Genomic DNA, 15,220 nt, shown 5'->3' with positions numbered 1-15,220 from the left:
CCCCCCCAAAAAAAAAAAGCATCTTTTTCTCGCACGCACGACCTGATCGATGGATTAGCAAATCACCTAAGGAAATCATCTATCAAATCAAAGGGAAACTGCTGCTGCTGCTGGGTGTGATCGAAAAGAAGAACAAATGAAGAAACCGATCCATTTTATATGTGTGGGGAAATCCATCCCATCTGCTCCATCAACCTATCCAATGAACCGGTCGAGGATGACTGCTTCACCGGACCGGCCCGCCCGGATGAATAAAATGCCTACACTCCAACGAATCAGCCGCGCGGATGAAAATAAACAAGATGTCGACTTGAATTACTTACTGGCTGAAGAACAGTCCCTGGTATCTCTCTTAGTTTTTTCCCGGACTGGCTGCTACTACTTAAACCACGACAGACTGATACGGAAAACAGATCTGCAAACAAGAGAATCCAAAGATAGATGGGAGAAATGAACAAACAAAAGGTAAAATATCATGAGCAGAAACCATGGAATATCTGAGAGTTGGTGGATTACCTACTGGATCCGTCCTCTCCTCTTTGCGGATGGGATGAGATCGACGATGAACTCGGCTGCCCAATAGATCGAGCCGACGACGGAGTATACCATCTCCTCTCCTCTCCTCTCCTCTCCTCTCCTCTCCTCTCCTCTCCTCTCCTCTCCTCGACGAGTAAAGAGTCAAAGTCTAAGTCACACGCGACGCACGCGTTGGCTCCGCCCCTCCTCATATTTATAGACTATTGTTTTCGTTCAAACCTCACAACTTGGCGCCACTTTTTCGTCTTTGCCGCCACTATTTTCACCCGGGACGAAAAACTCATCTCATCTGGAACGAATGGACCGTCTGGATGAGAACACCACACGGATCGATGACATGGCTTCTGGTCCACCTGGAGAAAACAAAGGGACGTCTCATAATTGATTTCTCCACAAGATCCGCGTCATCCTTTAATCACAGGATTCTAGTCTCCCTCGTGTTTCCTTGTTTCGTCTCTAATTAAGATGGACCTGGACACATGGATGGACTCCTTCCACTATTCACGCTTTGGGGTCACTTCCCCAAATTATGCTCGTCTCGATCATATATAGCCTGTTCGCGAAACGGGAGGGGATTTAGACAAGGGAATTTATTACTAGGAGATAGGTTTGGGAAGACGAGTAATGTTTGCATCCTTGTTTGGTAGTAGACGATAAGAATTAACACTCATATTTGACTCAAGTTATTTTCATAGGCTTGGACCGTGAGAGTTTAATCCTCCACAAATCTCAAATCATGATCATCAATTCAGAGGACGTGTTGCAAATTTTCGAGCCATGTACGTATTTAGCTATGGACGGGACAATTATCTTCTTCATTACCTTTTAAAACTGGAACTATTCGTGACCCTAAAAATCTTTATTCTTTATTTTTTGAGGGAAATGTACCTGTTTATTCCTTGAATTCACAGTCGGCGATATATCGTCAATGTAAAATCAATGCACCTACTAGTAGGAGGAGATCGGGAGGTGGCCTCTATGGTAGTAGGGTTACGTCCCCTCGCTGGCGACACCACCAGTCATCTCCACCTCCGGTGGCCTTGGCCCTTGGGGCATCGAGGTGTGGTGATCACGGCCCCTCGTCGGCGGGAGGTTTTTTGTTTTTTGTTAGATTTTTTCGGTGTCTTAGATGGTGGCTACATCCTGAAGACAAAATAAAGTCCTCCCCGCCCTATCCTCGCTCTCGAGATGCGTCTAGCATCGGCGGAGGGCGCGTGGAGTCATGTGCCTGGCGGGTTTTTGTGTTCATTGGTGTGGTTTCCGGTCAGTCTCTTCTGATCTATGGTTGCCATCTTTGGCGACGTTTGTTGTCTCGTCCTTTGGGTCCTCAGCACGACCACTTTATATTTGTCTACTACAACAAGTTATACTCATTGTTCAAAAACTAGGCCGATTCAGCGATTACTAGGCCGATTAATCGCTACTAGGGGCCTAACCGTGTCGATTACCATTAATCTGTTGTGTTAATCCTTTAGCCCGATTAATCATACCGAAAGTCCGATTACTAGGTATGTTCCCGATTAACTACTGCACTTGGTCAAAAAAGTTATAAACTTTTCAATGCATATAGCTAGTACATGGACTACCCCTCCCCAATAAAGTAGATTTTGCAAAGCTCCCGCTCTATTGCAGCCTCCAACAACTTGAATTCCGCTGTCGCCAACTAGTTCCTTGTCCACCCAGACCAGTTACTCTCAGTTTCCTAGATACAGGAGCTCGACCACCTTGAGTAACTCGTGTAGGAGCTCAAGGGCACCTTCGATAGGTTAGGTGGTTGAGGTGTAAGAGGGGTCATACCCTAGCTAGGTAGGTGGTGGGAGAAGATAAACTTTCAGGGGTGAGAGGATAAGAAGTGGAAGGAAGAAACGCGGCTTCGACTAGTGGATCCTGATTCGCTTGTGACCTTGAAGATAAGGTCACGGAGGAGAAGCATACATGTTTTTGTGGGATTTTAGGCTCTAGAGAAGTAGGACCAGACATATAGAGGCTCACATACTATTATTTTTATTATATAAATTGTTTTTAAGTGCTAATTTGTGTAGGTTACACCGATTAATAGTCGACCGATTAAATCAGTTAATCGTCCAAATTCCTATTAATCGCTACTCCCAAGCCAACCGAGCAGTTAACGATTACCGATTTCCTTACCATTGGTTATACTACGACAAGTTTTGCATGGCTCCGGTGATGGAGGGGCGAGGATGGCGGCGCACCTCCAACTCCTGTCAATGTTTGTAGTCCTCTCTAGGTGGTCCAAAGACCTCCATGTAATTTTTTTTATTACTTTTGAATCTATTTGTATTGATATTGATGATTATTAGTAGATTGGCGGAGTTTTTCGTCAAAAAAACAGCAGATAGATTTCTGTCAAATTCTTTGAAAAAGGAGTGCTTCCATAGGAAAAAAAAAACATGTCTAATGCTGGAGCTCGACTGTTGTATGTTTCAAGCAGAGCTAGCATGATGAACTATCGTAGCTACCTAGGAACGATTAAGGTACCGGTCAGAGAAAGTAAACTGGAATCAGCCACCAAGCACGACTACATCGGTTTGAGAAATCCCACTCATTGTGGATTTTCTACTGTGTGGTTATTATCTCAGATTGCATGGAACCAGCTGCAGCGACAACCGTGGCTAGATAGACAGGCGAGAGGGAGCCTGCGAGGTCGGCACAACAAGTATCAGCGGCTGCATGGTTGCCTACTGCAGCATGGCCGACCACAACCACATTATCATATTCTTCTAGAATATTGTGGCTTTGGACTTGGGCACAACAAAGTTATCAACGGTACAAAAAGACACATGTACTTGCATTTCAAAGTATGACATATAATACAATCACAAATGAACGGGTAAAAATGTAGCATTTCTCTTTTGAAACAGCAATGTCAAAACATGTCTGAGACATGAATGGATCCACCCAGATGGAAAAATTGCTTTTCATTTCCATCGAACGAAACAACTAGATCTACTTCAAAGTTAAACCTCGTATGTAGCTCTGCATCACATATAATTCTGAGATAAATAATGAAGATACCGCACCATTGGACCTTGAGCTTACTAGTACCTCACAAGCTACAACATCACTTGAAAAAATTAACAAATGCCTCCCTCGCTACCTTTTGGACATCTCCATATCCACGGATGTGCATCTCCACCAGAGGGCACGCCACGGCAGCCTGATGCTCTCTATACTCTAGCACCGTCAGGAGCAGCTGCCACTGGTCAAAGATGATCAGCTCATCCTTCCATCACTTGCATGACAACATACCAAGAAAGGTTCAACACATAAACACGATATAATTCAAAGCTAGAGCTGGAACTTTGCTATAATAGTAAATCCTACTCATAGCTTCTCGGTCTGACTGTAACATTATAATCCTTTATATTATTTAGATTTTTTGTTGAAAGGATAACTTATAAGATCACATCTCCATGTTGATTCGAGGTCCTCTATAATTCTAAGTTTCAAACAGTAGTACAACATGTCTTAGAAATATTCCATAGAATTAGATTCAAAGAAATATAAAAAGATCACTCTTCCAGAACTAAATGATTTATCAAAAGCAGACTGGATAATGGTAAAAGCAGATTGAATTAACAGCACACGAGGGTCAGAAAAGAAGACCACAACAAAGGACTACATCATGCAAGAAGCAACATGTAACCACACAGACACAGATACAAAAGCCGTGAACCATCCTCCTAACAGATAGCTAACCTGGAACCAACACGACATCATGACCACCAGATCCAACCAAGAGCAAATCACAAGAGCACCTGCATAAAGACCACGTTCAGATAGAAGAATAACAAGAACATATATGAAAAAGGGGATAAAAGAAGAAGCGCCATTTTCTTTCACTTATAACTCTACACACATGAATTTAGAATGGACAAAATCTAGAAGAATCTATACTAAATAAAGACAGAAAAGGAAGATATGGCGAGAACAAGCAAGCAGATCAACCAGGCACACGGATCAGGATTGGAGAAGCAACATCACTAAAACTAGAAGTTCACCTGGCCCTTGGGACTACCCGTTGGAACCGGTGATTAGAAAAGACAAGCAAAGATCAGAATCAATATTACACCATCTCCTTCACCTAGGTGCAACCGATCTGTCACGGACTGCCCTGTGTAAATATGAAATACACCGGTTAATACGCAAAACAAAACTAAGACACACATCATGTTGAAGTAAAATAAAAACGAAGTTGCTGACTAATGAAACAAGGACCTTCGCTAAGTATGTTTTTGTTCATGCCAAGTGAAACATATAACATAACTTAGAAGAAAAGGGAACAAATAATTAGCATGCGGTCTTATAAAATGAAGCGGTCAAGTACTAGTTAAGTAGTCACGAACATTGTTAAGATAATTAGTAAAAGCCTAAAAGGTTAATTAGCATGAGTTTAAAAAAATAGCATGACCCAGTTTTCTTACATCCAAATCACACAACAAATAATATAGTTTTAAAAAAATAGGGAGGGGAACGAGTCATTTACCTCCTAGCCATAGCCCAGCACTGATCTTTCTAATCAAGGTCCAACTCCTGACTGGCTGGTAGTACAATTGTTTGCCTGTAAGGGTTTATTGCAGGGCAGTTCCTTGTGCCAACCGTAGAGAGTTGATGATATTGAGAACACTAACTGCACACATCAAATGAGAGGAGTTAATGTATAAACCACACATGGGTCGATCCTACTTTATTAATTGGTGCATAACAAGCAACAACATTAAGGGAATTTGAGAAAATGCACCCATCACATATATGTGCGTATGCATGAAAAAACACTGGCTACTCAAAGTACATAAGTAGGTACATACATCATGAGATTATATGAGCACTAGCTAGTTAAATTTGGGTAGATGCCTAGGTGAAGATTAAATAAAATAGTGCAAAGCTTCAGTCTAGCTAGTTCAATCTAGCTAGCCAAAATGTCAAATGCTCCCAGATCCAAGACCACAATCTATGTCTAGCTCAGTACATGGAAAACATGACATCTACTCTACATAGATGCTCTAGGACAAATAAGATGATCATTTAACAACAAACGAATTCACCCATTTGCAACAATGTCCATCTTTTTTCTTACTAAGAATCGCACCTGCAATTCCACAAACAAATCCTTAAAACAAAGAGACTATCTTGTCCCGGAAAGAATTAACAAACTAAGTAACTAAGTGAAATGACATATCAACATAACACTAGTTTTACGTTACAAGGATGAGTCAAGAATACATCGATCTTGCATAAAGTTAGTATAACAAAAACATGTTATAAGAAATAACAATAGATTAAACAAATAAAAAGAAAGCAAAGTTGTAGAGAATTCCTCAAAAGAAAGATGCAAAATGGCACACACCAAATTAAACAAATGAAATGATAATGCAACCCAGACAAAGCCACAAGGTTGTTGTCGAATAAAAAGAAGGGACTTTATGGCAAATAAAAAGAACACATATAAGAAATAGCAGTAGATTATATAAAACGTTGTCTCACTCGAACCTCAGAAAGCTGCATAAATTATCTTCAGTTAAAAATCTGACAGTAATTCCAGCATGCAACTATTAATGAGCTCAACCCTCTTTATATAACTCTTATGGTATAAAAAAGACAAAAAATCAAATGAGAAGAATCCTAATCCCATAGATAGCATAAAATCAGAAATTTCTTAATAGATCTACACATGCATACAATGAGCACAATGTAGGCACGTTTAGAATTATCGGAAAATAAATGACTTCCCATTCACAAGATAAGAACAGTTACAGAAGGTGTCCTTAGATTGTTTCAAGGTTTCATCAATTGATACTGACAAAAAAAACATGAAATCAAATTAATGAAAAAAATGTTTGCAGATGCAAAGATGGGTAAACATACTACATGTATGCCAACAGATATAAAAAGGAAAAGAGCAAGAAAAGGAAAAAACAATAAGCCGGATTGAAAAAGGATCCATAGTTACTCAGTAGTCATAATAAGTTATTTGGTTCAATTCTGCTAGGGATGTCCTCAATGCTTCTATAAGAGGAGGCTTATTTGTCTTCAATGCAATATCCTATGGCAGCTTTATAGTTAAACAAGTTGTTTGTTCATTGCTCAAAACGTGGAATCCAATCACAGACGGATAGAGTCATATAGAATCAGTAACACTACTTACCCGAGCTCAGGTCGTCTAGCAGCTAGGTCAGGGCATGGGTGCCTCTCTGCCCTTGGTCCTGGCAGCGGAAAGGCATGAACATCAGGCGTGTGGCCTACGGTGGCGCTAGCATAGCTCGCCCCACTCAATCTCGCTGTCCTACGTACACAACAAATCACCCAACCACCAGTGTGAGATGCACGAGTCTTTTGGACTAGAAGACGGCAAAATAAAGTTTCCATCTAATGAAAACCACGAGCAAGGGAAAAGCCCAACCTACACAATGAACCTTGCATCTAGCTCAAAATTGTTTTTAGAGACTGTGGAGTCCTGTAAGTGACTACCTTGTTCTAGCCAATCATTCTTGTACTTCCGAATTTTGTACCTACAAAATTGATTGTTAGCAACCACGGTCTTCGTATATTGAGCACAAAATAGTCAAAGAAATTTCAGAGTAACTGCTCCTACATAACACCAATTTAAAATGAAGATCGTATTTAGCAACTTTACATATTGTTACATGATCTGCAGAATGTACACACACCCAGGTGCAAAAATGTTAATAAGTGGAAAGAAACTGCCCAGTTAACTAGAGAAGGTAGCTTCTTCAATTCACAAGTGTGCTAGCTATACATACTAGCTGCTATGCATCCTTGCCTTGCAAACTATGCTGGCATATATATATTTCTAAACAACGATCATTCAAACGATCTGTACTACAAAAATGGAACAAGCAATCATTCAAATGGTACAAATATTATAAGAATATCAGTACTACAAAAAAAAGTGTCCAGGCTGTCAAAAAATAGAAAAGGGTCCCAGTGACATTCAGAACATGTGAACAATCCAACGTGCATGTGAATAGCAAAAACGTTAGTACATTAAGTAATCTCAAATCTTGAGGTAAAAGCTACAATAACACCGGTAAATGTTTGCTTCACGGTACCTCTTTGTATTGCACAAAGAATTCAAGTAGATGCTCCTCGTTTAAAAAAAAAGATGCTAAAGATGAACAAATAGTAACAACCTTTTTTGTCTAGCTGAGGACAAGACTCAAAGTGCAATAGTATAACAGAAATAAAATAAGCGACCGCTGCTAAACAGAGTTGTGCATCAAAATTAAACAAAGTTAACTGAACTGAATATACCTAGTGCCGACGAACAAACCAAAAACCAATCAACATAAACATCGGGAAGCAATCCATTCAACCACTCCTAAATTTAGTAACATAGAAATTGGGTCAGCTACTCGGGGTATTATTCATCATATCCATCTGCGCGTGTAATTATGCATTGGTTAAATAGATCCGTTCATGTGCTGCAAACGCAAGAAACGAGAAAATGTGTGATGCCAACCCAGGGAAACTAAACATATCAGCTGCAACGATTAAATTATGAGAGTAGGTATCAAAGAGGTAAACAAACTAATTATCAAACTTGCACTAACCATACAAGGCCGGAGTCATATAATTGCAAAGCAGTATCCCTACAACCTTGACGAACAAAGAAAAACAAACATCATCTCCATCCATTAGCAATCCATTAGAGTGCGGCCAAATTTAGTACCTGACTACCTTCAGATGCCAATGTCGACGAGTTCCTCTACATCGGCAGCAAAGAGGTAGCATCGGTGGCCCTTGCGGGCAAGCAACTCGACCACCGTCCTGCACGACATGGACGTGGACGCGTCCCGTCCAGCTATCGGGCCCATTCACCTCCACAGCATACTTTCTGTCGGGATGATGCCGATCGGTGTGCAGCTGCTTCCCAGGTGAAGATCAGCAACGAACACTGACTTCCCCAATCCAGAGGAGGCGCTCCTTGCAGCGTGCCGCGGAAATAAGGCCCTCGCTCCATGGTATACTTGTTTTCGGGCCCCGACACGAAGATGCCGACCATAGGGAACCAGCAACGATGGCGAAGGCTGGTGAGCAGCTGTTGCCCAAGTGAAGAGCACGGAACACCGGTGTCCCCAATTCATACAAGGAGCTACTCGCAGTGTGCCGTGGAAAGAAGGCCCTACGTGCCTCGCGTTGCCGCCGCCGGCCGCAACTTCACGGCTTCAAAATTAATTTTACAGATTGTAGAGTGTAGGTGACTATCTTGTTCTAGCCAATCATCCTTGTACTTCCGAATTGTGTACCTGCAGAATTGAATGTTAGCAACCACGATATTGGTATTTTGATACAAAATAGTCAAAGAAAGTCCAGAGTGTAAACTGCTCCTACATAACACCAATTTAGAATGAAGATTGTATTTAGCAACTTTAAATATTATTACATGGTCTGTTTAATGTACACACCCATGTGCAAAAAGGTTAATAAGTGCAAAGAAATTGGTTCAGTTAACTACAGAAGATAGCTTCTTTAATTCACGAGTGTGCTAACTAGAGAAGGTAGCTCCATGTGCAAAAAAGGAACGAGCACTCATTCAGATGATCAAAATATTACAAGAACATCAGTACTACAAAACAAGTGTCCAGGCTGTGAGAAAATAGAAAAGGGTTCCACTGATATTCAGTATATGTTTACAATTCAACGTGCAAGTGAAAAGCATTAGTACATTAAGTAATCTCAACTCCTGAGATAAAAGCTACAACAGCACCAGGCAAATGTTTTCTTCACGGTACCTCTTTGTACCGCACATAAAATTCAAGATGATGCTCCTCATTCAAAAAAAATGTTAAAGATGAACCAATAGTAGCAACCTTTCTTGTCGAGCTGAGGACATGACTCAAAGAGTCAAATTGCTATAGTCTAACAGACATAAAATAAGCGACCACGGCTAAACAGAGTTGTGCATCGAAAGTGAACATAATTAATTGAAGTGAATACACCTAGTGCTGACAAACAAACCAAAAACCAAGCAACATATACATCGGGCAGCAATCCATTTAACCACTCCTAAATTTAGTAACATAGAACTTGGGGTCAGCTATCTTACTTTACTTGGAGATTATTCATCAGATCCATCTATGCATGTAATTAGGACATTTCTTAAATGGATCCATTCATGTGCTGCAAACACAAGGAAACGAAAAAAAGTGAGCTGCTAGCACAAGGTAATTACACATATCAGCTGCAACGATTACATAATTTTTAGAGTAGGTATCACGTTGGTAAACAAACTAATTATCAAACTTAAACTAACCATAGAGGGCCAGAGCCATATAATTGCAAAGCAGTATTATCCTTAAAACCTTGACGAACAAAGCAAAAGAAAACATTGTTTTCATCCGGTAGCAATCCATTAGAAGGCGCCTAAAGAAAGTTCAGAGTGTAAATTGCTCCTACATAAATATTATTACATGGTCTGTTTAATGTACACATACCCATGTGCAAAAAGGTTAATAAGTGGAAAGAAACTGGTTCAGTTAACTACAAAAGGTAGCTTCTTTAATTCACAAGTGTGCTAGCTTTACATACTAGCTGCTAGCCTGCTATGCATCTTAGCCTTGCAAACTATGCTAGCATATATTTCCAAACAAAAATCATTCAAACGAATCCATACTACAAAAAGGAACCAGCAATCATTCAAATGATCCAAATATAACAAGAACATCAGTACTACAAAACAAGTGTCTAGGCTGTGGACATGTGAACAATTCAATGTGCATGTGAATAGTAAAAGCATGAGTACATTAAGTAATCTCAACTCTTGAGGTCAAAGCTATTCTTCACAGTACATATGTATTGCACACATTTTCTTGATGGTCTGTATTGTACACATTCTTCAAGAAGATGCTCCTAGTTCAAAAAAGAAAAAAAGATAAAGATGAACCAATAGTAGCAACCTTTTTTATGTAGCTGAGGACAGGACACAAAGTACAATAATTTAAAATAAAATTAAGCGGCCATTGCTAAACAGAGTTGTGCTTAAACAGATTTAATTGAACTGAATACACTAGTTATGACTAACAAAGCAAAACCAAGCAGCATATTCATGGTGCAGCAATCCATTCGACCACTCCTAAATTTAGTAGCATAGAACTTGGGGTCAGCTACCTTACTTTACTCGGAGATTATTCATCAGATCCATCTGTGCGTGTAATTACGCATTTGTTAAATGGATTCATTCATGTGCCACAAACACAAGAAACGAGAAAATGTGTGCTGCCAACCCAAGGAAACTAAATATATCAGCTGCAACGATTACATAATTTTGAGAGTAGGTATCCAGGTGCTAAACAAACTATTTATCAAACTTGCACTAACCATAGAAGGTCAGATCCATATAATTGCAAAGCAGTATTATCCCTAAAACCTTGACGAACAAAGCAAAAGAAAAAAAACATTGTTTTCATCCAGTAGCAATCCATTAGAGCGCGCCTAAATTCAGTACCTTGGGATGCCGATGTCGATGAATTCCTGTATGGCGGCGTCGAAGAGGTAGCCGCGGTGGGCCCTGTGGGCGAGCAGCTCCACCACCTTCCCGCACGACGTGGACGCGTCCCGCCCGGCCTCCGGACCCATTCGCCTCCACGGCAGCATGCTTGTCGTCGGGCGCCGCCACGAAGTCGCCGGCCGTAGGAAATCAGCGGCGTCGGCGAAGGCTGGTGAGTAGCAGCTGCCCAGGTGAAGATCACCGAACAACGGAGTCCCCAATTCCGAGGAGGCCCTACTCGCAGCGTGCCATGGAAAGAAGGCCCTCCGTGGCTCGCGTCGCCGCCGCCGGCCGCGACTTCCTGGCTCCTGGGCGGCGGTCGATCAGAAGCGGGGACGAGGGCGTGGGAGGAACTGGGGGCGGATGGGAGGAGGTTACGGCGGAGTGGAGGACGTGGCGGGGTTGCGGGAGACAAGGTGGCGGCGGAAGGTATGCCGGCGCGCGGCGGCTGAATCTGAAACCGCCGGATAATTGGGGTTGTCGTGGTTGACTGTTGAGTGGACCTCTGCTCTCTCAGGGCACTCGGCTGGACCTTGATTTATCACATATAAAGAAGCACAACATTGGTGCATTGCAAGGGCTCCGATCGATCAGAAGAAATATAGCTGGTTGGAACCATGCGACTAACTTTTTTTTTCTCAACACCGATACAAAGTTCATAGATAAAAGTTCAGCTAGCTGCTGTACATATCGTGGAGGTTGCAGGTGTTAAAATGAACATAACTAGTGAATGACATTACTTTATAATACATATGTTTTTCAAATTGATGGAGACACAGATTGTAATCGTAAACCACAAGCGCACAAATAAACATGTACGTACTAACTTCACATTTACAAAGAGGGAGACAACACAGCTTTCAGAGTTACAAAATTCAGATATCAATTTTCAGCTTGCTGCTAGTTATGAAATTTTTCCTCTTATTCTTATTTATTTGTTACTGATGCCTCATGAAGCTACTGATTCCTCTTTAGGGATATCGATGCAATCTCATATCCTAGGTAGCAGCTGAAACCTCAAAATCCAGTCAAGTCAGATGGAAAAAAAATTGAGAACACCAATGGAGAAAGAGACATACTACAAAGATAGATCAGAGAACGGAGCTCTCCAAGGAAGCAAGATTGTTAATAGAAACTTTTTGGAGGATGAATGTTGGGATTGGAAAGAATAATAAGAAGGCAAAGACGCAAACCTGCATGTTGGTAGGAAAAATGATCGTACAGGCACATGAATGCATCTCATTATTGCCCAAAGTTAGATCAAGAAAACTGAGTTCTTAGGGCCATGGAGATGCAGGTCGCGGCCGCCGGACTGCCGGAGACGAGCACCAGTGTGACCTCACCACCATGGCCGGCCGCCGGCATGGCCGTTCTCATCATGTCATGCAACGACTGGGAGCAATCCAAGCCGGTATGTCTCGCCGTACACAGGATACTAGATGGAAATTATGAATTGAAGAGATGACAGGATTCTGGTTGAGGCGGACGAGTTTGTGGAGGAAGGATGGAGGATGCAGAGCACAACAATGTATGAAATTTATAGAGAGGGAGGCTGGGCAGATGCGAGAAGGGGATGAGCGGGGAATGCGGAGAGACGATGGATGGAGGCACGATCCTCGTGACGAGCGCGAGGTGAGCCGGCAACCATCGGATGGGTGGGTGAGGGATTGCGGACTCTGGCCATGCGCTGCGTTTTCGGGAGAAGGAATTGGGAGATCCTGGCGCGGATTTGCGAACAGATTTGCTGTGTTTAATCGATTTGCCTTAATTAACTTGCTTTAATCACGGAGGAGACATGGAATTAGTTTTCCAGCACGTCAAACCATCGTGCAGTCGTACATGGACGATCAGGCTCCGAAAATGCCGGAACCTTTCCAGGACTTCAGCGCGCTGACGATGGTGGCCCGATTGGGGCATCCAAAACCTCAAGCGAGCATGGCGGTATACTCACGCAGGGCACAAGTGCTAGCTACTATCCTACGTACAGACCAGAAGCAGCTACAGTCCTATATATAGCTAGCTTTCGCTTGAAAACAAAAAAGAACATGCCAAGATCGATCATACAAGGAGAAGAAAGCATGCCAAGATCCACCCATTCTAGTTTTATTTACAACTATTGTAGTAGCTTTTAAGAGAATGAGCATGCACATTCATATGCTTTTAAGGTTGGGCCGTGCTCATCGTCCCCCCCCGGGGGATCCGAAGCCACGATCCCCGGCCTCCAACCTTTAACATGTGTTCATTTGGGCTCCCACATAAATAAAGCCTCACGACCGCTTCGCTTTGAACCTAAGCATCGATTGCAAGAAATTCCCATGCATTTTGCAGCTCGCACGCATCTCCGTCGCCCAACTGGGGCAAACATGTTGTTGCCACCGGAGCTTCGCGCCGCTGGCGAGCAACCTCCATCTCTGGCTTGCAGTAGAGACGGGAGCTTCAAAATACTGGTAGCCAGCAACACAAGGGCGAAGGCAGCCGTCCAAAGGCACCAACACCGGCGGTCGGCCACCTAAGACAGCAATGCCGGACATGCAATAAAGCAAAAGTTGAAGACTAAGGTAGCAACCTCGGGTCGGCTATCGAAGGCAGCGACCCCGGCCGCACAAAGCAGCAAAAGCGGACACCTAAAGTAGCAGAGTCGGGCGCCATAGGTAGCAACGTCGCCCGACCACGGCAACAATGCGGGGCGCACATGGCAGCATATTCAGACTCCCATGGCAGCAGAGTCGGGTGCCCAAGGTAGCTGAGCCAGGCGCCCAATGGTTGAAACGCCCAGAAACACACCACTCGACGACTTGCGCAGGGGGGGGGGTCATGGTGGACGACTTGTAGCAGATTAAAGATTGGTAGGGTTCCTATCCATGTTTCGTTCATTGGTGCTATCATCGGCGTCGGGCAAAGGCGGAAGGAACCATGTATTAGTTACCCCATGTATACCCATATTAGGACCAAATGCAAGACGGTAGGTTTCCTACAATTTCTCTCACGATTTCACCAGAAACCTAGCTTATTCCATGACATCTACTCACTAGCTTTCTATCGGAACCGGTGATTCCATGTGAATTTCCACTTTGCATTACTAGAATAGGTCACATGAACACGACAAACCAATAAACATTTCAAGTTCATACAATAGTAGGGTGACCTTGAAGTGGTGTTATCCACCATTAGTCGAGACCTTGTCTTCAAAATAATCCTATTTGTGAATCGGGTGCTACTTCAATGTTGTGCTTTGGCTTCTCCGCTTTAAAGAACCAATACAGGATCCCATACCATAGGGGACGAGTTTTCGATGCTTTTTGGCGCAATTTTCATGTGTTGATTCCATGCGACTTTCTTCTTTGAATCTGTTATAATGGGTCAAAGGAACGTGAAAACTCCAAATGAGATCAAGTTCTTCGAAAATTTGCGTCGGTGGCTTCAAAGTGGGCGTTCTACACAATGAGTCTGGGATATTCGGTGCGAGATAGTCATGTTTGTGAACCATGTGCAGCTTTACACTTATGCATTGCCTTTTCCTGTTATATGAGAACCCATGCAAGAGGGTAATAGTTTTGACCATTATTCCTCACACAATTTAAGGTGAAGCCCTAGTTTGTGGGCCGTGTGACATCTACCCCTAGCGTTTCCGTCGAAAGTGATGATTCCATGTGACTTTACTCATTGTTTATGTTATAATTTGTCATAGAAAAATGAGAACCCTAATAAGAAGCCAAGTTCTTACAAGATTTTGGTTGGTGGCTCGAAGTGGACGTTTTACACTATAATTTTAGAATCTTTGTGCGGGATAGTCTTTTTTGTGAAGCAAGTGCCGCTTCAGAGTTGTCTATTATTTTTTCCCATTCATGCAAACCTTAAATACCATTATCACGAATCCATGCAAGAGGGCTAGAGTTTTGATCCCATGAAATAGGGCGATGGTTTTCGACCCTGCAAAACATGATTTCAAATAAACCTTGTTCCCTATGGGCCCTGGGTTGTCTACCTCTAGCTTTTAGCCAAAACCGGTCAAAATTTATTTCTTTTATTGTGTTAGGATAGGTCATCGAAACATGTCCAACCCATAAATACGCAAAGCTCGACAAGAGTTTTGGTAGTTGTCTCGAAATTTGAATAATAAGTTTAGAATCTTTCTGCGTATTAGTCCTTTTTGTG

The 15,220-nt window shown here is 42.4% G+C and overlaps 1 long non-coding RNA gene and 1 other non-coding gene across 12 annotated transcripts; both read right to left on the bottom strand.

The window, feature by feature from the left end:
• Positions 1 to 3,315: 3,315 nt before the first annotated feature.
• On the bottom strand, positions 3,316 to 11,122 carry LOC124668025. 11 transcript variants are annotated; one of them, XR_006991532.1, is made up of 8 exons: positions 9,626 to 10,392; positions 8,249 to 8,825; positions 7,831 to 7,897; positions 6,959 to 7,067; positions 6,704 to 6,841; positions 5,045 to 5,188; positions 4,560 to 4,672; positions 3,316 to 4,316 (listed from the first exon to the last, which is right to left on the bottom strand). It is a non-coding gene; the product is annotated as an uncharacterized LOC124668025 (long non-coding RNA). The 11 variants fall into 11 exon arrangements; XR_006991530.1 differs by adding an exon at positions 11,024 to 11,122 and having other exon boundaries at positions 6,959 to 8,825; positions 9,626 to 9,699; XR_006991533.1 differs by having other exon boundaries at positions 6,959 to 8,825; positions 9,626 to 9,699; positions 10,322 to 10,427.
• LOC124668830 lies at positions 6,262 to 6,356 on the bottom strand. Its single transcript, XR_006991908.1, has one exon. It is a non-coding gene; the product is annotated as a small nucleolar RNA snoR31/Z110/Z27 (small nucleolar RNA).
• Positions 11,123 to 15,220: the final 4,098 nt, after the last annotated feature.

The sequence above is a fragment of the Lolium rigidum genome, chromosome 6, assembly GCF_022539505.1.
Source record: "Lolium rigidum isolate FL_2022 chromosome 6, APGP_CSIRO_Lrig_0.1, whole genome shotgun sequence".
Lineage (NCBI taxonomy): Eukaryota > Viridiplantae > Streptophyta > Magnoliopsida > Poales > Poaceae > Lolium > Lolium rigidum.
This window is presented reverse-complemented; position numbering and strand designations above follow the sequence as displayed.